We start from the raw sequence: 22,968 nt of genomic DNA on the forward strand, positions 1-22,968 counted from the left end.
AGGACACAGAGATACCGACAGAAAAGCACTGGTGTAAGCCTAAGTAAAGGGCAACTGGTCCAAGCTGGAGGAGGAGGATGAAGAGGAGGTTCCGCAGAGCTGACAGATGTGAAGGGTGTTACAACGTTAAGTTACAACATGCTTAATAACAGAAGGGGTATAGGACAGTAGAGAGAATAGATGTCTAAGTCCGAATGGTCCTGGGGCTAGCATTGTGTCTCCTCCCAGTGTCATTTATGGATACAGAAGGTGTAGAGAAAGTGTATGTGTAAAGGTTAGGCTTCTAGGAGAGATGGTCATTAAGTATCTGTGGACACAGAGCTCAGGAGTGGGGGCTGAGCCGGAGTCAGCAACCACCCCTGGGACAGAGAAGGAAAATGGGTCGACAAGGTTGCCCGAAGAGAACGAGGACAGAGAGGGGAGAGGATGGAGGGAAGCCATGGATGAGGTAGGCATGGTGCTTCTTGACTACTCCTTACAGGAGCTTTTTGTCCTGCTGCTAACAGTGTGCTGGCTATAATTCTGGGTGTTGGCATTTAGAGATTTGTTTACTCTTCCAAACAACTCTGGGGGGTAGGGGAGTTAGGCACTCTTACCATCTCTGCTTCACAGATAGGAAAGCTCAGCTAATCACAGTTAGACAATCTGTTTGAAGGTCATAAAGTCAATGAGGGGCAAGAGCCAAGATTTGATCCAGAGTTCATCTTTTTACCCCCATAACACTCTGCTCTCCAATAAAATCTTAGAGTGAGAGCTATAACTATATCCATGCTGAGTCCTGGGCCAAGAACATCATTGGTTCTTGAACTTAATACAGATAATTTAGGAGAGCAGTAAGTTGAATTTAAGGGTATGGTATCTGGATGGATAAGTGGCTACGGTATGCATATATTATATTGAGGAGCAAATAGCTAAATGGATAGGTGAATGGATGGTTAAGTTAGAAAATAAGAGGAAAGATGGACAAAGGAATAGAATGGGAGAGTGTGTGGAGGAATGAAGAATGGTTGGGTGGATGAGTGATAGGAACATAGAAAAAGTGCTATGTGGTGGGTGGATAGATGAATGTCAGGAAGAATGGGTATAGACAGATGGTATACGGATGAGCGAATTCACAGACAGGTGTGGAGGATGTTGTATAGCTGCTTCTTCTAACTTGAAGCACTTTCCCTTGGAAGGAAGAAGGATGCTCATAAGATTCAGGAAGTAAATGAAACCTATAAAGCTCAGTTAACTGCTGAAAGATTCACAAGGCCCTCCCTGAGGCTACCCAAACAGTAACAGTCTCAGGAGAGCTGCCCTACCACCTCTGGTAGATCTGCTTACAAGTGGCATAGCTTTCCAAGAGTGCAACTTTCAAGAGTTGTCACTTGGAGCCAGACAGAGTGGCACACTCATTTCATCACAACATCCCAGAAGTAGAAACAGGGCAGGTCTCTGGGAACTCAAGACCAGCTGGTCTACAAAGGTAAGTTTCAGGTCAGATAGGACTACACAAGGAGACCATGTCTTTAAAAAAAAAAATGTCTTCACCAGGTACTGGAGGAATGGAAAGATGCCTTGCCCTTAAGGACACTTACTATTATAATATTAGGAGGCTCACAACTGCCTGTGACTCCAGCTCGAGAATCTGACACCCTCTTCTGACCACTGTGGGCCACCTCACTCATGCAGGAACACAAGTACATGCACATGCATGGGCATGTGCACACATACACACAATCAAAAATAGAGTCTCAAGAGTCTCCACCTATGCTGGAATGGGCTTATCAATGATGCCACGCTCCTAGAAGTAACCACAATGAACTCACCAGCTCACACTAAGCCAGACTGGAGTGAAATCATTTCATCAGTGCCCTATCTGGGGTGAATGAATAGACATTTGTTCATAGCTCTCCAGCTTACACAATAATGGGTAAAGGAATAGACCAATGATTAACTGGAGAGATGAAGGAGTAGAAGTGGCTATCTAAGCATGAATGAGATGGTAGATAAACAGATGAACAGGAGTTGGATGAATAGATGGAAGAATGGATAGAGAGTAGGAGAGGACAGATGGTGGGGTGGCAGATGTTTGGAGAGATGAATAAGAAAAGCCACAAATTATCACCCCTCTTCTTTTCCAGTCCTTCCTCTCCCACTGCCACTAGAAATCGAGGGAAGCCGAGTTTGATCTTTACTTCTTCCCTGTACAGACATCCTAGAAAGGTCTCCAGCCATCCCCATTCCTTTCTTGCTCTTCTGTCTTGATGCTTATGGGAGGTACTTAGGAGCAACCAGCCCAGCATTCCCTCTGTTCCCTGTTGCCTCTTAATTGTCTTAAGTCTAGATCTCCATGACCCAGAGAGATGTCAGGGCTGAAGTTGGTACTCAAGTGGGGAGTCTTACCCAACACCCCAGGAGGTGGTATGGGCACAGTGACTGGGGAAAGGAGGATATCTCAGTGGACTGGCAGGAAGGCCAGGTCACTCTCTTAGGGAGGTAGTTTGGGAAGTAGCACGGAGGCAGAGCTAGAATGTAGTTAGAAGTAGAGGCGCTGCCTAGCCCCACCCTGCAGCCAGAGAGACCCAACTGCAGAACTTCACTTCTGTCCCACCACCTGGGACACAAGCAATCTTTGGGGATTCGCTCTTAGCCTTCCTGACTCTCTTTACCTCCACAGCAGCAACCAGTCACTTCATCTGACAGCAGAGAGTGACAAGACAATGCAGAGAAACTCTGAAGGCTTCCAAGAAAGAATAAGCACATAGATTTCCTGGGGAGGGGAGTGAGAATAATCCTAGGAGCCCATGCTCTGGGTCTGTTTAGAGAGAACTGAGGGCTGAAACATATGGCACCGGCAGGGCATTGCAGGGGCCCAGCCTGACCACTGGGCACCGGCTCACCTTTGCGGAGGCCCAGCGTGAGAAACACATTCTGCCTCCAACCCTGAAGGCTCAGGTCCCTGGAGCTTTTCCAAGATTTGAGCAGGATTGCAGATTGGCAGGAGCAAGCCTTGGAGCCCCTCCCCCAGCCTGGTCCTGCCTACTCGTACCTCCCACACCTGGTGCCAAAGGGCAGGGCACCCAACTCCCAGAACAAAAAAGGGCTGCTTGTGGTGGAGGATGAATCACGGAGAGCCTGGACCTCACTGAGGCACAGCTGGCTAATGGACACCGTCCTTCTGCTGGCTTCGCCTTTCTTGTTCATTTTCTCTCCACCATGTTGGCCTGTTTCACATGGGATAGGGGCCTGGAACTTGTCACAGATATCCGCAATATTAAAGAGCTGAACTCAACCTAAAAAAATATCATTTTCATTTTATTTTCCTCAGAAGATAGTTTCTCTTCTGTCCTTAAGAGTCCAGTGGAGAGATGGCTCAGTGGTTAAGAGCACTGGCTGCTCTTCCAGAGGTTCAGAGTTCAATTCCCAGCACCCACATGGCAACTCACAACTGTCTATAACTCTAGCTCAAGGTATCTGACACCCTAACACAAGCACACATGCAGGCAAAATACCAAATGCACATAAAATAAAATGGAGAGAAACAAAAATAATTCAGCTTTTTGACCTGGTGATGGAGGCAGAGGAAGGCAGATCTCTGAGTTTGACCAGCCTGGTCTACACAGACAGCAAGGGTTACAGAGAGAAACCTTGTCTGGGTGCAGCGGGGTGGCAGGGGCACGGAATCTAGGTCTTTGAATAGGTTTCAGTGGAGGTCATCAGGCAGAATCGTCAGAGCTAAATCTGGGTGTGGTGTTGGGTACTTTGGGGTTTCATAATACAGATTCCTGACCACCTTGCTGTGGGTCGCAGAGGTCACTGTGCACTAACTCAGCTCCATGTAGAGCTTAAAAGACATGTAATGTAGGAGATACTTGCTTCAGAAATATCCCTGACAGCAACAGCCTCGACTGTGATTCAAGTGACAAACTTTTTGATGGCTTTGTCCTTGGGTCTACATTAGGCAATCTGTACATTGAACAAGCTGCATATGACCGTAACCCCTTTGGGCACAATTTATTTTGTATTTGTTATTATTTTTTTATTTTACATTTTTTGAAACTGTCTTAGTCGCTGTTCTATTGCTGTGAAGAGACACCATGACCACAACAACTCTTATAAGAGAAAGCATTTGATTGGTGGCTTGCTTACAGTTTCAGAGGGTCAGTCCATTATCAAGGCAGGGAGCATGGCAGTAAGCATGACATTGGAACAGTAGCTGAGAGTTCTACATCCTAATCTACAACAAGGAGAAACTGGGCCTGGCATGGGCTTTGGAAACCTCAAATCCCACCCCCAGTGACGTGCTTCCTCCAACAAGGCCACACCTCCTAATCCTTCTCAAATAGTACCACTCCCAGAACTCCACTATATCAGCCTATGGGGGTCCATCTCATTCTAACCACCACAGAATCCAAGAGTTCAAAGAGGTACTTTCAAACCCTAAGATATGTCCTGGGCAGTGGTGGCACACACTTTTAATGCCAGCACTCAGGAGGCAGAGGCAAGCGAATCTCTGAGCTGGAGGCCATCCTGGTCTACAGAGTGAGTTTCAGGATACACAGAGAAACCTTGTCTCAAAAACCAAATCTAAAACAAACAAACAAACAAATAAAAAGCTTTGGAGACACTTTTTGTTAAAATGTACAAACTGGCCTGGAATCTGGAATCCTCCTGCCTCAACCTCTGAAGTAGGTAGAATCCCAGGCATGCACCACCATGCCCAAGTTCACACCAGACCTCTGTGGGTGTGTGCATATACTCACCCATGCAGGCACAAGTGGAAGCAGAGGCTGGTGTCAGAATGGCTTCCTCAATCACTTCACCTTATCTTCTGGAGCTTGCTGCTTAGGTTAGACTGACTGCGTCATGAGCCCTAGGGCTGGCCAATCGCTGCCAGCCAGCCGGGGTTACAGATGCTTAGTGCTATGTCAAAACTCTGGACCTCGTGCTTCTGAGCCAACCCCAGCCCCATGTAATAGATGTCTTGTGTATATTCATTCCCATAGCAAATCCACAAGGGTGATCCTACTGCCTCCTGCTCACAGACAAGGACAGTGAGATTCAAGGCAGTAACTTTTCCAATGTCACATATCTGGTAAGAGTTAGATCCTGATGGTGCACGCCTTTAATCCCAGGACACAGGAGGCAGAGGCAGGCAGATTTCTGTGAGTTCAAGGCCAGCCTGGTCGACAAAGTGAGTTCCAGAACAGCCAGAGCTACACAGAGGAACCCTGTCTACAAAAAACAAACAAACAAAAATTACAACAACAACAAAAATTAGAGCCAGAATTTGCACTCATGAATCTGATCCTGATTAGAGTAAGTGACTTAGGCTCTGAAGGTCTGAAGGAAAAGGTTAAAGACTGTCTCAGCATGGGAGGATTGGGGCACGATTATGTTCGATGCAGCACCAGGGCCTCGCCACACACAGATCTGCGCCAGGAGCCCCACTGCTGCGTGAGTGGAATGAAGAAGCTGAAACAATGCCAGCAGTGCCAGCCCTGGCCCGGCCCCCACCTGAGAGCTCAGGAAATGACACACCTGAGCTGTGATGTAGGTCTTTGGACCAGGCATCTCTCCCAAGGGAAGGGCTTGAGGATGGCTGCTCTCAGCTTTTGGTGGGAGTGGGGGTGGGATGGGTAACAGCAGACTTCCAGGCTGCTCTCCTCAAGCTTACCCCCACAATACAGTGTGGTAGCACACAGGTCTATGGAGCCTAGGGTCTGGGCTGTAGGCTTACTGTGTGCTCCAAGACTATCTGCTAAATATCTCTGGGCTTCCTACTTGCCTATAAACCAGAAATTGTTTTCCTGCCTGTCTTATGGATGAAAGGAGTGAGGAAAGATATCTCTTACCCCTGGGGTCTGACACTGGGTCAGGACACAGTCTCTGGGAAGAGGTGGGAACGTGTACTCCGCATGGTGTCTCTGTGAGAAGAGTCAGGAAGCGTGAAACAGCACCCAGGGGGGCGTCTGTAATTTATTTTCACAAGTATAGCTGTTCCTGTAGACAGCTTTCTCTGGGTGTTCCTGTGTCTGAAATCCAGCCTTCTCAGCTCCTAGAGGCAGGGAGTGTGTCAAGGCAGGACAGGTAATAGATAGGGATGGGCAGTGGCCTCCATTGTGGATACAGCCGTACAAGGTTCTAGGTTCACCTGCTCCTGGTCCAAGTGGGTAGCCAGCTGAGCTCCAGCTCGAACATGCTCAGTGGGGAGAGCCAGAGATGACAGTGACCAGCCATTAGGGTCTGTGTTTGGAACTGCAGAGGGAGAGCAGCATGGAAGTCCAAAGTGAAGTGTCACTCCGAGGAGATTTGCTCTGGGTTGCCCCTCTCCTACACCAACCTTGGCTTGGCAGGAAGGAGGCTGGGGGAGGGGTGGGCAGAACTTCACAGAGGGGGAGGCAGGAATTCTGTTGGAAATCATTCAAATGAGGCTATGAAACCAAAACCCTGTCTCAGAACAAATTGGCCAGATTTGGCCTGGAGCCGGGGTGCAAACACAGTGGAGGAGGTTGGGCCCTGGCTGAGGCCGGGAGGGGTTGAACAGAAAGAAGCCCAGTGTGTGGCCCCGGGAGCTTGGGCTTTGGCTGAGATGAGTAAAAGGAACAGTCATCGCTGTTTCCTGCCTGTGAGCTGCCTGTCAGGGCAGAGGAGGGGGAAGGCAGGGTACCCCAGGCACCTCTCTGGCCTGGTCTGGAAGGAGGACCTGTTCTACCACTGATGCCCTCTGTGACTCTCCACATCTCTTTGCTTGCCTCTATTTCTGCAGTCTGCTCCCAGAAGATCCCCCATCCTACCAAGTATTCAAGCCTTTAAGTTCACCTTTGAGGCCCAGACTCGAGAAGGGTGAATCTGGTCAGGGGCTAGGTGGGAAGAATCCCCCATCTGTGGCCTTAGAGATGCCCAAAGGGGGGCGGTTCTCATTCTTGTGCCACAAGGAAGGCTTTGGTGCCACTCACCAGGGCACAGTTGCCAGAGCCTGGCACTCCTGTCTGCAGAATGCCTGGAGATAAGCACAGAGAAGAAATGGGGGAGGGGTGGCAATAGGTCGCCACTAGGGCCAGGCAAGAGCCGGTGTGAAGGAAAACCAAACCTCTAGACTTCATCAAAGGACCTTCTGTGTGAGGGAGGGCACCTTGGAGAGATCACTCGGGTTCATGCTGTCTAGAGAGGGATGAGAGAGGTGGTGAGGAACAGACCGAGAGGCCAGTGACAGGATCCAGGACAGTATCCTCTGGCACCAGCTTCCTGGCCAGCCATCACACTGTGTCTGAGACTCTTCTGAGGGAAAACGGGGTTCTTTGCCATGCCAGTCCTGGCTCTCATCTCTTAGATCAAGGGCAAAGACACAATCTCAGAACCAGGTGAAGCAGGACTCTAGCCCAAGCCAGTATGTGCTGTCCTGACTAATGTCCCTATCCTGCTGTCACCCTGGTGTCACCCTGGGGGCTCTGCTGGCCTCCTGCCCTGCAAACACTACTCCTCATTCAAGGTGCTGCTTGTGTTCCATGACAAGCCCTCCTGCTTTCTGACTCAGCCTGTGACCCCTCCTCATTCTTTCTGGCCACTAACTACCAGAGAACGGTCTCCTCCCCACTGCCTCCATAGCAGGCATCCTGGAGGCTCCCACCTCAGCAGTGTCTCTCCCAAACCCTTTCTGCTTTCCTCTCCATGTGAAAGTCAATGGTTTCCCTGACCTTCCCCCTTAGAGTATGGGTCTCAGTCTTGTTCATTCCTGTCCTGTCCTACCTCAGAGAGTTCCCAGGGTTCCCTCTGCTCTTTCCAAGTTCTCTGTGGCGTTCCCAACCAAGCTCCCAACAGCAACTTCTCAAGGAATGAGAAGGGACCCTCTTGACTCCTGATGGATAGAATCTTATTTCTAGCTCTTCCTCTGGGATTGGGCTGGGCTTGGACCTCTCCTCTCAACCCCTTACTTTTAACTGAGGAGGGCCACAGGGGTGGTGAGAGAGTTAGAGAGAAATAGGAGGGGTAGGAGAGGTGGGGGAACTGGTCCCGTGTTGTTCTTGGCTTGGAGCCCCCAGCCCCAGGGAAATCCTGACTCTGTGGAAAACTGAGCAGGCAGGCAGGCAAGGGAGGGGTTGGGGGGAAGAAGAGGAGGAGAGGGAGGAGGATCAGGGCTCAGTGTGAGGTGGGGACTCCTTTCATAAATCAATCCCACCAGCCTCTCAGGCCTGACAAAAACCAGAGACCCAGGATCCCTTGGGGGTCAGGGCTGGGGAAGGGGCACAGACCCTGGATGGGCTGTAGAGGAGGAAGGGCTCGCTGAGGACAGCACCCGGCTGCAGCACCCCACCCCCAACGCCATCAACAGGTGTGTGTGGTGGCAAGGGTCTCTGAAAACAACATCATGACTACCAGCAGAACTGGGGTGGCTGTGACAGATTGACAGGGGAGCGCCCCCCACCCCCACCCCCGCTTGCCACTCACAACATTTTTATGGCCTAATCCAGGCCTGGCTCAACTGCTAAGGCATTGACATTAGGTTATTTCACCTTTGCAGGCCTCCATCTCCTCAGTAAGGAGCTGCTGTGGGCCTGTGAGGGGGGAATGACTATTGCCAGAGGCAGAATCACACTTTCCCATCCTGATGGCTTCTCTAGCTTTCTCAATCCTTGCCAGAAAAAAAAAAAAGGATCATTGTCTAGAGCTAATGGGTCAAAGGTTAGGAGTCTGGACTCCACCACTTGGTAAGTGTGGCCTTGTGAGATTCCAGAGCCCTTTAGATTCACAGTTTCTATCTGTAAGGTGAATGTCAAAATGTGGCTTTGGCAGGGATGTCTGCCAGTGGCTATTGTATATGAAGTCCTGGCAGCACACATTCCCAGTGTAAGGTCTCTCAGAGTCTATCTCTCAGGCGTCTGCAGGGCTCAGCCTTCTCAAAGTAGCTTCTCTCCTTTAATTCTTAACCATTCATGAGAATCAAGGGGCTACAGCTTCCAGTTCAGCACTGTGGCAATCCATTCCAGACCATCCCTTAGCACTCCCACCTCTCTTAAGTGATCCTTGAGTCTCTTGTCCCCACACGTCACACAAAGGCCAGCACCTCCACTTGGCCACTGCCTCACTGGGACAGAGTAACTCCGGGAAGGTATTGCATAATCAATAAACACGTACTTGGATATAAACTGTCCTAAGCAGCCACTGACCGTGCCTCCAGTGAAGGTCCAGCCTCAGCCATTTCCTGGGCCCTCATCCTAGGGAATTCACTATGTAGACCAGGCTGTCCTCAGATTCAAAGAGATCAGCCTGCCTCTGCTTCTTGAGTGCTGGGATGAAAGCTCTGTACCACACCTGGCATACGATTCCATTCAAGTTCTTCCTTCAGCTTGTCCCATCTGGAGTCCTGTGGTGAATGAAAGTCAATACCACCTTGCAATGGCTTCCTGTCCCATATACTGAAATAACCCATCAGAATAGGGATTCACTTTTGAAGTTAATGCTGTTCTTCTGAGAGAAACACAGTCATGCATTTGGTCCTCAGATAATAATGTTTTCTTGCAACTATGTCATGCTCTGACTTTCTAGGAAAATGTGACCAACCCATCTCTATGACCAATCTATGATTCTCCTCCCTTGGCAGGTATCCCTTCTTCTCCAGCTTTCAGGACTCTTTCCTCATAGGAAATCCTTGGAGTGTAGTTAGTGGTGGGCAGACACTGTCCCTGGCTACTATAGGCCCCTACCATTGAGTTCGGACAAACCTACTGAGCCAAGCCAGTTTAGCCAGAAAAAGCCAGCAGGAGGCTGGTCTAACTAACCTCCTTAAAACACTTGGAATCTATTGTTTTAACCCCACCCCCCACCCCCCATGACTGCTGACTTCCAGGACCTTATGCCCTGCTGCAGTCCCACGAGTCCATGTCCCAGGGTGTAGGGGCAACAGAATCAAATCCATGGGCCTCCAGATTGCTGGCTGACCCTCATATAGGACAGAATTCTGTGACCTGAAGGCACGGGCTGCTAGTGTTTGTGGGTATGTGAGAAGACCAGAGGAAAGGGTGGCTGATGAGTGAGAAAATGATCCTTGCCCAGGTCAGTCTTATCTAGAAACCAGCCTCTGAGAACTAAGGTAATGCTGGCCCTTTGGGCCTCGGGTTTACTTGGGTTGATCAAGGTCTGTGACTCCTCTAGCCACCTCAGCTGTGAATGGCTTAGAAAGCAGTTCTCAAACAGCAAGGTCCTTCTGCAACTTCCACAACAGGTGGGCTTGCAGACTCTGCTTGATCGCTCCCAAGGATGGGCACCCATCGCCTGTCAAGGCAGCTGAGATGACTGGGGGGTTCAAAGTGGACGGTATCCAGCAGGCATTTCTTTCTGACCCCTCTGTGGAAGCGCAGAGGGGTCAGAGAGCACAGCTGTGGCTAGACATCCATGCGGGAGGGAGGTGGGCAGGGCTGCCGGCTTCGGGTGAGGCCCAGGCTTCTGGAAAAGAGGCTACAGCCAGGGAGACAAAGGACAGGGTTTGAATCACCACTTCGCCATAACTCTCTGTACAGCCTTAGGAGGTTTCTCCTCTCTTCACCTCAGTTTTCACAGCTACAAATGTGGAAGGATGGGCTTAAGGATGGTAGGATGTTTCCCCTGGTGAAAGCCAGTCTTCTGTAAGTCTGAATGTCTGGCACTGGTCTGCAGGGGCTGGGCTGGCTAGAGAGAATGAGCCCTGTGTGGGGTGGGACAACGTCCCTTTTATTTCTCCAGGCCTTGGCAGGAGCCTACATCCACCCCCTCTCCTACCAAGGTCAAGCGGACACTGACCTGGGGGGTATAGCTGCCTTGAACAGTTTGGGGTCAAGAGCTGGTGTCTCAAGCTACATCAGCACTGTGTGCTTTGTGTTCCTCACAGCAATCCCAAGTCTTTCTTCCTTCCTTAACGAGGCCCCACTGACCCTGGTAGCAAACAGGCCTGCCACCTACAAACCCAATGGCCTTGAGCAGGTCATTTGCCCTCCTGATCTGGGGTTTAGTGACTCTGATGGCCACCCTGCATGGCTCCGGGGAGCAAACAGCTTGTCTGTAATGCATGCTTCAGGAAGATCTCCTGTGCTGTTCAACATCAGAGAGAGAGAGGCCTTTGAGGCAGAGGTGCCAAGGAACTGAGATGAGTCTGGACCTGCCCCTGATGTCACAGTCTTTCTGCCTGCCTGTCTTCCTGTCTGTCTATTGGGGCATTGGAGGCCCTTGAGTCCAAGGTTCTAAAATCTGGACAATTTAAGGCAGCCAAAGCAAACCTTCCACTTGCTCTGTTTGTGCCAAGAGCTAAATCTCTTCTGGCTTGATGAGTTCCAGGTGTGCTCTGTGTTCTGCCTCAGTGGATCTGGTTGTGGCAATACTATCTGTGATACTGCCCCATTGGCTGGGAAGACTCGATGAGGCCAGACCTCTCTAGCCTGGCCTCCGGCCTTTGCAAACTGTAAAGCTGAATCAGGCCCTACCCAGAATGGTGGGATAGATAATAGCCATGTGCTCAGAGGGTCCATGGTTCAAAGCCAGGAGGTGTTGTCCACATATCCAGCAGCACACAGGGGAGGGCCCCAGACTCCTCCTGCCTTGACCTCAGGAGGTGGGAGCTATCCAGACAATTTTCACAGATCCATAAAACTGACTTAGTGGGAGGTCAACTGTGGGAGTGGCTCCAAGGAACCAGGTGGGAGCCCAGAGGGCACCAATGAGGTTTCTTTTATTGCCATTATATATTAATTATCGTGTGACAGCCATTGCTTACTAACTGCTATGTGGGCTTGTGTGTGTGATCATGATGGCACCTGAGGGGTTGCCTCAGCCCTTCTCTTTTTGAAATTATTATCATTATTAATTTTAGCCTCTGTGTTCTCAGTAGTCATCCCATAACACAGTGTTATTGCTACAACTTCTTAAAGCGCCTACTGGCTACAAGTGTAACACCAGGGTGTAATTACAAACATATTATATTTATATTTGGCTAATTCTGCCTTCTTCCAGACTGTAAGCTCCTGAAAGGCAGTTGGCTGCATGCTAGTTTCTTGCTTCGAGTTATAGGTACCGGAACTAGTCTGATGACTGCAGTTATGGATAAACCATCGAACCCCAGTCAGGAAGGAGGCACCAAAAGGTGAGACAGGACTACTGATGGGAGCTGGGAAAGGGGACAGTGGGAGAAAGAGGCTTTCGGAGTTGGTGTGGAGCTGAGCTGGGAGGCCCCAGCGCTGACAGAGAGATACCATCCTTGGTAAAGCAGGTGCAGGTCTGGGGCAGAGCAGCTGGACAAGGCCTCTGGCCCCACCCAGAGGGGAGCTGTACCTCCACCCCAGGAAATCCAAGGGAGTCTGCGGATCCAGCTCTATCTTGCATCATAAGACCCTCAAAGTCCAGAAGAGCCACCAGCTCTCTCTCTCTCTCTCTCTCTCTCTCTCTCTCTCTCTCTCTCACACACACACACACACACACACACACACTCAAAAGGGCATTCTGCAAAGACGGCAGTATTTAGGCCATTTGGGGAACATGGTGGAGGCAGGGTCTGATTCCTGAAGGTGTAGGATGGATTTCCCCAGCTTGGGTCCTTTCTGATTTTACTCTCTACCTCAGTTTCCATCCCTTAGTACCATATTGTGGGAGTGTGGAGAGAGGGACATTTCTTGGAATCATGAAGATCTCGGTTCTGTCACCTCTGGCTCTGGGACCTTGAACCAACTTAGCTTTTTCAAGTCACTCCCTTATATCTACAGTGGGGGTGGAAACCCTCCCTTGGGTGTTGGTCCCACCGCTCTGGGTCTGCTCTCACCCCCCAGTGTGGGGTGGGGTGGGACTTACTGCCTGGGTCTCAGCTTCCACATCTGTCATACAAGAAGGGTGACTCCCATCTTCTTGAAGGCCCCTTCCAGCTCCAACTTGCTTGGTTCTATTCTGAGAAGAGAGCCCCACCTCTGGGGAGGGGGAGCATGAACATTCTTTCAGCTGCGATTCAACCCGGGCACATGTTTGCCCAGCCCCATCCTTCACATTTAGCCTGTAGCTGTTGCCACGATGGGCACGCCCTTGGCACCGCGCTCTCTTCCCTCCCCCACGAGCCAGGGCCACAGGTGGGTGGCTCTCTTCTTGTGATGCCTAGGGGGACTGGAAGGACAAAACAAGGGGATAGGAGAGAAGAGGGAAGAGGCTGGGTTTGTAGAACTGGAGGTGTCCCTGAGTACTTGAGTTGAATTCCAGCTTTGTCCATGCAAGCGAGTGTTCTAGGACAAAAGTTTTATTAACCTTTTGGGACTCTGTTCCCTCTTTTATGAACTAAGAATAATAAGAATTTTAAAAGCATTCGATTACTGTGAGGATTAATTGAAAGAATACTTGTCAAGTGCCTGGTTTATGTATAGTTCTGTTCTCTGCAAGACAGGCACCACACCCCCTTTTTCTGTTCCGTGAAAGCCCTGTGGGGGCGCTTTGACGACTTTCTGAGAGGCGCTAGAGGCAGCCCGGCCAGCTCACCCTAGCGACAGTCTTTGAGTCCTGGGCCTGGAAGCCTCAGCCTGGGAGCCCGGCTTGGCCGCTGGCCCTCCTGCCCCACCCCCACCCGCCCTGGGAGCGCACCAGCGCCTTTGATCTGCAGCCTTCAGTGGGATTAGGAGTCCGCGAGCGGGGCTCCCCGGGTCCCCGCTCCCCGTCGCCTTCTCTCGGGCCCTCGGGCTGGCTCCGCCGCCGGTGGTCCCCGCCCCTCCTCCGGGCAGGCCACTGGGATTCCCCCGCGACAAGCTGCGCAGGGAGGGAGCGGAGGCCCGGGCGGGAAGCGTCCTCCTGGACATTTTGGCCGGGGACTCTGTGTAAAGTGTTTAAAAAGAAAAACTCTCCGGAGGAGGACGTAACCTTTTCTTAACATCTGGGGCTCAATTAGCTAATGACAGCAAAGCCTTCTCCGGTGTCGCTGACCCCTGGGCAGCAGCCCGGCTCCCCCACCCCCGGTATTTATACAGCTGCGGCCCCTCGCTGGGACGGGGAGCAGGGGGCTTGGCTGGGTTATCTCGGCGGAGATCCGCCGCCCACCCCCCCAAAAAACGAGAAAGGCTTAGCACGCAGTCCCACCGCCAGGCCCCTCAGCTCTCCTGGGCGTCTCTCCCTCTCCCTTCCCCTCCAGATCCTTCACGGCCCCCGCCTCCCTGCGCTCTCCCCTCGGCTGCACTCCCCTCCCCCGCACCCTTCTTCCTTTCTGCTGCTCTCTTTTCCTGGCTCGCGGGTCTGAGTTTCGACCTGAGTTCGCTACTCCTCCACACTCTTCCCCTTGGCTTCTCTCTCCTCCTCCCCTGCCCCTGCCTGCCTGCCTGTCTCTTTTCTCCCTGCTGTCTGTCTCTCCTCTCTCCCTAGAGGCCTCCCTTTGCTCTCTGGCCCTCTGAATGGTTCCCTTGTCCGCCTCTCCCCCGGGTTCCATGTCATTTTAGTGCTTCCTCCCCACCTTTGTCTCCCAGCCTTACCCTCTGAATGCCTGTCTGTCTTCCGTGGAGGTGCCCTGTCTGCCGGACATCTACGTGCCCTAGGGTACAACCCTAGTGCTGGGCCACCTGTGGGCCAAGCATCCTGCCCAAAGCCCCTAGCTGGACACTTTGGAAGCTGACTAGGGTCTCAAGTGTGCAATGTTTGGGAGAGTGACATTTGTCCCAGTTCCGGGTTTTAAGGGCTTGTGTTGAGCCTCTCTTGGTTACAGCCAGAGGGGATCTGAGGGCTTATGAAGACACTCATTGGCTCCAGCTGCTGGAATCTCACTTTCCCTGCCTGCCCCCCCCCCCCCCAGGCCCCTTCTCCCCCACCACAACCTGCCTATTTTGAACCCAGGGACAGTTTAAACACCACCCATTCCGTTTCCTTCAGCACAGTTAACGCAGGCCGTACACTTTTTGGTTCTTTTTTACTTTTTAATCACCAGTACCAAGGAGAAAGCGATAAAGCACAAGAGAAAACACAGAAAGGGCAACGCGCACAAAATAGGCACACCCGACGGCAGCTCAGAGGACGGAAGGAAAGCACAGAACGTAGGATGCCAATGAGTGGATTTTGTCACTAACGCCATTGTTTCTAGAAGTCTGTAATCTGTTAGTTTACAGGCCTCAGTTCCCTCTATAAAATGGGTCTGATCGTAATTAAGCAACAACAAACCACATTGCTTGTAAAACAGCAGTCATTGGGAACCGGTCTTTCATTTGAGTTTTGTTTCCTGAGAAAATCTTGGTGTTTAGGATTCCCCCACCCCTTCCCCAGAATACAATTATATTCCAAAATTCTTCATCTCAGTCTTTAAAACATATTACATTCTCTCATCTCCCTTCTATCAAAGGGCGAGGGCTTCAAGTTCTTTTCACAGAAAACGACAGACACAGGCAACGTTGTTAAGCGGTGGGAACTGTCCCAGAGTTCTCCAAGCCCTATGGATGAGGATACGAAGGCCCCGCGGTGTGCTTTGAGGATGCTTAGTGGATCTTCAGGAAAACCAGCCAGCCAAACAAACAAGACAATACCGTTGCCCAGATTCACACGTGGGAAAACAGAGAGACGGCGTTGTCTAAGGACCACCGAAGTCTCTGAAGAAATGCCACCACTGAACTGGATCCGTTCTCTGGCTGTTTGTGCTGATGGGGCAGAAGAGAGGGGTTTCTTGGAAACCTTTGGAAGCTAGCTAGATTCAAATTAGTGGGGAGCACAATTGTCACCCCCTCTTGACCCTGAGCTGGCTTGAATTGGTTCAGGAAACAGCGGGTCCGCCGAGACATCGGCAGCTGCCCCAGTGGCCCTCCGGATGGAGAGTGCCGAGACGACTTAATTTGCAGGAAGACGCTCACACTAGCTCATCACGGGCCAGCCAGGACGCAATGGGGGGTCGGATTTGGCTCCTCCCAAGACCCCTCCCCAAAGTCCTGTCTGGGCGCACGCGAGAGGTAGTGGCGGAAGAAACCAGAGCTCTGGCGCCAGCGCCGAGAGGGGGTGGGGAGGGCAAGCCTCTGGGAGCTTGGCTGCCTCTTGCCAAGGTCAATCAAGCCGTCCCATACTTAGGAGCGCTGCGAGCGCCGGGCAGCGGGCCCAGCCCGGGAGGGTGCGCCGTACCCGGGCGAGCGCTTCCCGCGCCTCCCGGCAGGTGCTCGAACCCTAAGCGGGCAAGGAGCCTGTGCCCAGGCAGAGGCCAGAGCCCGGCAGTAGGCGCGGGCGTGGGAGCCGCCAGGGCGGAAAGAGTCCCACCTAGGGATGTTTTATGTTAATATGCACCTGGCTGGGCTACGAGTAGAAGGACCCTGACCAGAAGGAAGAAGTTCCGGAGAGCCGGAAACTTCCGGAAGCTCTTGATTCCACGATAAAAGGCAATTCTATGGCTCATTTGCTGGGTGGCCTTGGGGAAGTTACTTGGGGACGTCGTGGAGCTTTGGTTTCCTTCTCTGAGGAGTGAGTGTGGGTCAGGTTTCTTAACGAGCTCGGGCAGTCTCTGCCTGCAAAAAGATAGACCTTCTGACCTTCGGTGTTCTGGAGAATAGGTGGGGTCCGGAAGTAGGAAGAGTGAAGTCCTGGAGAACCCAGAGGATCCAGCCAGGGGAGCCAGGATCATATTCCCTTCGTCACTGTTGACAGAGTTGGGGTGAGGAGGTCCATAGGTTGATGGCAGTTTGTTAGAAGGAGGTGGCTTGGAGATAAAAGCTCATGGGAAACGGTACGGGAGCAGAGTCAAGAAGCACGTGCGCGTGAGCCTGTGCGTGTGCGTGCGTTATGCTGGGACCCACCTGAACTTAGTCGTGGCGAAGGTGGGGTGGGGTGGGGTATGGATTGAAGATGTCAAAGACAAGTAGATAACCGATGGTGTCCATCAGGTTCCGAAGAAGGAGCCTGGGAGCAGGAAGGAACAGTAAAGGCCAGTTAGGGTTGAGGAGTAAGGGAGAAGGAGGGGGGGGGGAGAGAGAGAGAGAGAGAGAGAGAGAGAGAGAGAGAGAGAGAGAGAGAGAGAGAGAGAAAATTGGGCTGCTTCGTGGCTGCCCTCATTTCAGTTCAGTATTGCTCAAAGTGGGAAGTAGATTGTAGATTTTGGGAACAATTCTCCTGAGAGAGGATAGGGACTGAAGGGCTACTGGGCAGCGATACAGACAAAGCTGGGCTACAGGACTTGGAGAGCAAAGTGAAAGCCCTTCTAAGGAGATGGAAAAGGGTTACCTTCACCAAGACGGGTTTGTGCCTTTCCATACATTGACTCACAAATTCCTCCCAGGCATTACGGTTTTGATTTTTTTTTCCTGAGTATATATGTGTGTGGTGTGTATGTGTGCATATGTGGGCAAGCAAATATGTGTGGGAATGTGTGTGATCACGTTTGTGAAGTCTGAAGGTGGACATCAGGTGTCCTCACTTGCAGTCCGTCTATATTGAGGTAGGGTTTTTCGCTGACCTTGAGGCTCCCAGTGTTGGCTAATCTGACTAGCTAGCTTGCTTTGCAGAGCCTTTGTCTATCTGCCTCTTGTGCACTGGGATTACGGGAGGGCCACTTTGCCCACCTGGCTGCCACGTGGCTTCTGGGGATCCAAATTCCAGTGCGTTTACTCTTCTTGTGAATTGATTTGTCAATTCAGACCATGTTTCTCTACTAGACCGCTTTCCATGTTCCTAAGGTCTCAGAATATGTTTTGAATTTGGGTTGAAATATCAACAGTATTAAATATTTTGGCAGTTATAAAGACAAAACTCTTTGCAGTTAACTATTAACTATTCTCTCCCCGACCCCACTCCTCTCCAGGGTGCCGCATAGTCCAGACTGGTCTTGAACTCTTGACCTTACCTCCATTTCCCTTAGTGCTGGGATTGTAGGCATGCCCCACTACCCAGGTTTCAGTCAAACTTTTTCTTAGACTAGAATTTCAGTCTCTAAGGTTGGGTATTGCTCCACTCTGAGTCTCTGAAAGGTCTTTTATTATGAAGGCTTGGGAGACGTTAGGTAGATGTGAGCTCTGTTCTGAGGGACCTTTCTAGACCTTGGTGTCAGGGTGATCAATGTGCTGGGGGCCTAGAGATCAGATCCCAGGTCAGTGCAGGCCTCAAGTTTTTCAGGGGTGAAATTCACTCCCTCCTTCCCACTTTGTGTCTTTCTTCTGGGCCTATGCTGCTGGGAGAGGTGGGAACAACCACTAAGGAAGTCCTTCCTGGGAAGCGAAGTGCTTAACAGAGTGGCCTCTGGCAGAAACAGTTCTGAGGCAGAGGAAGTGAAGGCTTCTGGGACCTTGTGTGTCTTGGGAATACTCTCTGGGCTTTGTACATGAGCTGGGCATTTAGTGAAAGGATTCTGGCCCAACAGGCAAACATGAGAGAGGGGCAGGAATGAACTTGGCTAGAAAGCCAAGATGGGAGGCATGCTTAGAGCAGTGTACCTAACACTTGGAGTCTCACACTTCATCTGGGCCTGCTCTTTCAGAAATAGGGGACCATCATGTTGTCTGTATGGTTAAAGACCTTCTCAAGAGTTTACCACCTTGATCCAAGTTCCCAGCATCAACAATATTTCCCAAACGGGACAGTCACTGTGCACACCTTTAATCCAAGCATTCTGGAGGGGCAGAGGCAGACTGATCTCTCTGAGTTCGAGGCCAGCCTGGTCTACAGATTGACTTCCAGGGCAGCCAGGGCTACACAGTGAAACCCTTTCTCAAAAAACAAACAAAGAATGTTTTCTTGAGTCCAGCCCAAGCTGGCCTCTTGTCTTCCAACCTCCAACATACATTCCATGGAGCTATCTGTGGACTCTAGCAACTCACATCTCTCTAGCCTCCTGGACTTGGAGGTATCAGGTCCCCAAGCCTGGGTATCCTTTTACTTGTATTTCTATATTTTTCTGCAAAGACATAACTTTGCAGAAACCAAGGTGGGAGAGAGCTTTAGTTCACTATCCAAGTTCCTAGTCCTTGGGCTTCAATAATAGAAGGCAGAGTGGAGGCTAAGAAGAAGAATAAAAGTGAGACCTCGCAAAAGTCCTTCCCCGACCCCAACTTGCACAGCTTTCTGATTTGGGGCAGGGTTGAGCATCAGTGTCTTTCAGCCGGCAGGTACAGTAGGTTCCAGTCACAGGCACTGTGCCAACAGTCTCCCTTCCATTGGCTCTGGAACCTTTTTTCCTTGGCTGTAGGCACTCTGTTCTTGGGCTTCTCAGTCTCTAAGTAGTCTCTAATCTTTATATTTATTATTCACTTTGTGGTATTTTGTAATAGCAACAGGAATCAGACTAAGTCACCAGGTTCAGTGGCTGCTCCCATGATTACCACAACCACGATGGTGTCATATTTCCACTTCTACACTGCTTCTGGCTTTGCCATCACCACCTCCAGCATCTCTGCTGTGGGGATCTCTCCAGACTCAATAGAATACCCATCACCCCCACACCCCCATCATCCCCATCATCTCCATCATCCCCATTTACACCCCAGTCAGCACCCCAGCTCCACCACTGTCAGCGTCAGCACCTCCATCATCAGAACCTTTCACCTCACGCCCTCACCACCCAGCTCATCTCCAGCCCTCCACCCCTCTCGCCTCCTTGACCCACCCTTGCCTCTGCCCATTTTAATTCACGGACTCGCTCTTCCTAGAACATTTATCAGTTGCTATTTGAGTTGGTCCTTTAGTGTCAGTTCATTTGCCCAACCCCAGAAGGGCCAACTCTAGATCCTATTGCCCTGTTGTTCCCTTGAGACTTCCCATGGAAGATGAAATTAAACGCCTTGCTCTTTAAGTTAAGGAAGATTATGTGTCTCCTGCCGCTCCTGATTTACCAGGCCCATCATTCTGTCCTGGAAGGAAATTGGATTACTCTGATAGAATGTGTTCTTTGGAAAGCCGTGCTGGTTATTGCCTAATTCCTTATGACCTAGTGTTTGTAGATTGATTTTTTTTGACGACATGTCCCAGTAGTTTTCTATTATAGCTGCTCAGTTGATAGGCTCAGTACTTCCAGAGGCATCTGCTGTCTCCTGGGGTTAAAAAGAGGCGGGGACAGGCTGCCTGAGCCTCTCTGTCTCCAGGCTCCTCACCAGTCCTCCATAAATCCCCCTCCAAGTGGGAGCTAGTGATTTAACTGCAAGAAGAGCCAATTCCTTAAGTACCTAAGCGTGTAAGTCATGGAGGCCTGTGGATGTGCACATACGAGTTCTTTCCATGTCCTCCTGGCGTCCTGCCCTCTCATGACTCCACGTGGTGCCTCTCAGTTTTCAGATCACAGCTGACTTTTTTTAGGTGAAGAAAAAACGAAAAGCTCGTGCATTGTAGTGTCGTTGCTCTCTCCCTCGCTCAACATGATCGCTCATCACCTGTCCTCTTTCTTGATCCATTACAGTCAGAAAAATGTCTTTCTTATTCTTTCCCTGCCTGTCCAGGTCCCATCTCATTCCTTTTTCTGAGAGACTCTTCTGGTTCTGTCTCCACCACTTTGCTGTTTCTTTGTGTGGAGCCCTCCTTTGTAACCTCCCACTTCCTTAGGCATATCCCGCCATCATTTCGTTCTCTGGAAAGCCTTCTGCAGGACTCAGAAAGAACCGGCAGCCTCCTTCAGGAAAGTTGTCTCTTCTCCTAGCTGGGTCGCCTCAGTGAGGAATTGCCCTGGTCCCCAAGAGTCTCCTGCTGTGTACTTCCTCTTGGTTCTCGGTGTGCACAAGGCTTCAGCGCCCCAGTGTCTGTGGCCTGCATAGTGTTTGGATTCTTGCTTTTCTTCCTTCCTTGTAGGGGACAGCTTTACCCAGTACTCCTTCCCACTAGTCAGCACTCTTACTGTGGGTACCCAACTTGGTCACCACCTCCCCACTAGGTCCTGGCTTAGCAACTGCATCTGACCTGCTGCCCAGAGTGCCGTACTTCTCCAGGTCCCCATGTCATGTGCTGTCACCTCCGCACTTGCCTCCCCAAGGAAGGCTTTCTCCATTCAGATTGGTCAACCCTAAGAGGTGACTTAGGACCTAGACCCTTCCCCTCCCTTTTTTTTCATGGCTGTACCAGTGAGAGAAACACTCTAGAAAGTCTTCCTGGCCACCCACTTTGTCTTCTTCCCCAGGTCCTTCCTAGACTCTGTGCTCATTTTTGTTTTGCTCTGACCTGATAAGAACAACAGTAGAGAGGACTGAGAGATGTCTCTGTGGTTAAGAGCACTGGCTGCTCCTGCAGGGGATCCAGGTTTGGTTCTCAGCAACCACATGCACCTCACAACTCTAGTTCCAGGGGATCCTATGATCTCTTCTGACTTGTTTGGGCATGAGATACAGATGTGGTACATAGCCAATGTGGGCACCAGGCATGTTCGTGGTGCACAGACAGAGTGGGCACCAGGCACAGATGTGGTGCACAGACAGTGTGGGCACCAGACAGATGTGGTGCATAGACAACATGAAAGCAAAATGTGCATGCGCACAAAATAAAATAAATAAACATAAAAATATAATTTGAAATAATTTAAAGGAAGAAAAGTTTATTTTGGCTTGCAATTGGAAGGTACAGTCCACCGTGGCAGGGAAGGCAAGATGGAAGGAACATGAGGAAGCTGGTCACATTGCGAGTGATATAAGAAGCAGACAGTAGACAGGAAGTAGGGCCAGGCTACAATACCTCAAAGGCCCATCATGGAGGCCCCACCTCCTTTATTGAAGCTCCACCTCCTCTACTGAGTCTCCACCTCCTTCATCGAGGCTCCACCTCCTTCATTGAGGCTCCACCACCTTCACTGAGGCTCCACCTCCTTCACTGAGGCTCCACCTCCATCGAGGCTCCACCTCCTTCATCAAAGCTCCACCTCCTGAAGGTTAAAGACCTTACAACAACATCCTTTGTTCTCAGTATTAATCCCTTTCTTTTTTTCTTTTTTCCTATATACCTCTGGCTGGGGTCTAACTATGTAGTCCTGTCTGGCCTACAATGTACTAACTTTATTATGTCTAGAAAAACTAAAAACCATAGAGTATCAAAAATGTTAAAATAGTTTTTTAAACCATGCACAGTCCTACCAGTTTACCTTGCTGATATTTTTACCTCTTTTCCCAAATGTGTGTAATTTATTTTTATTTTGTATGCATACACCTGTGTGTGTGTGGGGGGGTACATATATGGTGTGTATGTGTTTGTGTATGCATGTTTGCATGTATGCAAGCACATGTCACATGTATAGGAGTGTGTACATAGAAGCCAGAGGTTGGTGGCAGGTGTCTTCCTCAAATGCTGTCCACTCTACTTTCTGGAGCAGGAAGGGTATTTTGCCAATTTAGCTAGTCCAGCTAGCCATCTTGTGTCTCTGCCACCTCTGCAATGAGATGACAGACTGTAGATTCCCATGTTCTTCAGGGTCTTGGGGGCTGTGGGAAGCACACTGATCCGAGAGACAGGAGGCCTGAGAGTTTAAATGCAGCCACCCCATGTCTTTCTGGGCCACACAGCCTATGGGACATAGTTAGAAAATTTCATATAACACCTCATTCTGCCTTATTGTCCCTATTGTCCCATCCTCGACAGCCACACCCGTCAGCCTGCCATGCTCCTGTCTGAACGTTCCTCTCTGGCCTCTGGGAAGAGCCTTTTTTTTTTTTTTTTTTTTTTTTTATCTCCGCTTTGATCTTTAAAAATTTCAATATACATTTATTTTTTTTTTTTTTTTTTTTTGACCATCTCTAAGGAGTTGCTTCTCCTAGGTGCTCTGGCCTTGGCTCCTTCAGCCCCACCTCTCCACCTCATCACTGTTTGCTCCCTTTGCAAGAGCCACGTATTTCAAAGCCCAAAAAAATACTTCACCAGGAACTCGAAGTTTCCGCCGCCAAGCCAGTTTTCCTCTCTGGGACTGTGCTGACGGTGGCAGGTGCAGAACCAGGGCTGCAGCCAGGGCCATCCTCTGAAGTGCTCCCTCAGACTGCAAGCTCCTCTAGGATTCTGCCTGCAGCTTTCATCATGAGCCCCTCTTCAGAGTCTCCCACCATCTACCCACCACTACGCTTTTTAAAAATCAAGGTATAATTTATG

At 50.5% G+C, this 22,968-nt stretch overlaps 1 long non-coding RNA gene across 1 annotated transcript in view; it reads right to left on the reverse strand.

Annotated features, from left to right (window-relative positions):
* Window positions 1-14,863: 14,863 nt before the first annotated feature.
* LOC110312099 overlaps window positions 14,864-22,968 on the reverse strand; it is a 48,566-nt gene continuing 40,461 nt past the window's right edge. The window contains exons 4-5 of the long non-coding RNA XR_002380022.1: window positions 21,571-21,757; window positions 14,864-16,568 (exon numbers count right to left, since the gene is read on the reverse strand). This is a non-coding gene — a long non-coding RNA (uncharacterized LOC110312099). The remainder of the gene's footprint in view (window positions 16,569-21,570; window positions 21,758-22,968) is intronic.

Source organism: Mus caroli, chromosome 16, assembly GCF_900094665.2.
Source record: "Mus caroli chromosome 16, CAROLI_EIJ_v1.1, whole genome shotgun sequence".
Classification (NCBI taxonomy): Eukaryota; Metazoa; Chordata; class Mammalia; order Rodentia; family Muridae; genus Mus; species Mus caroli.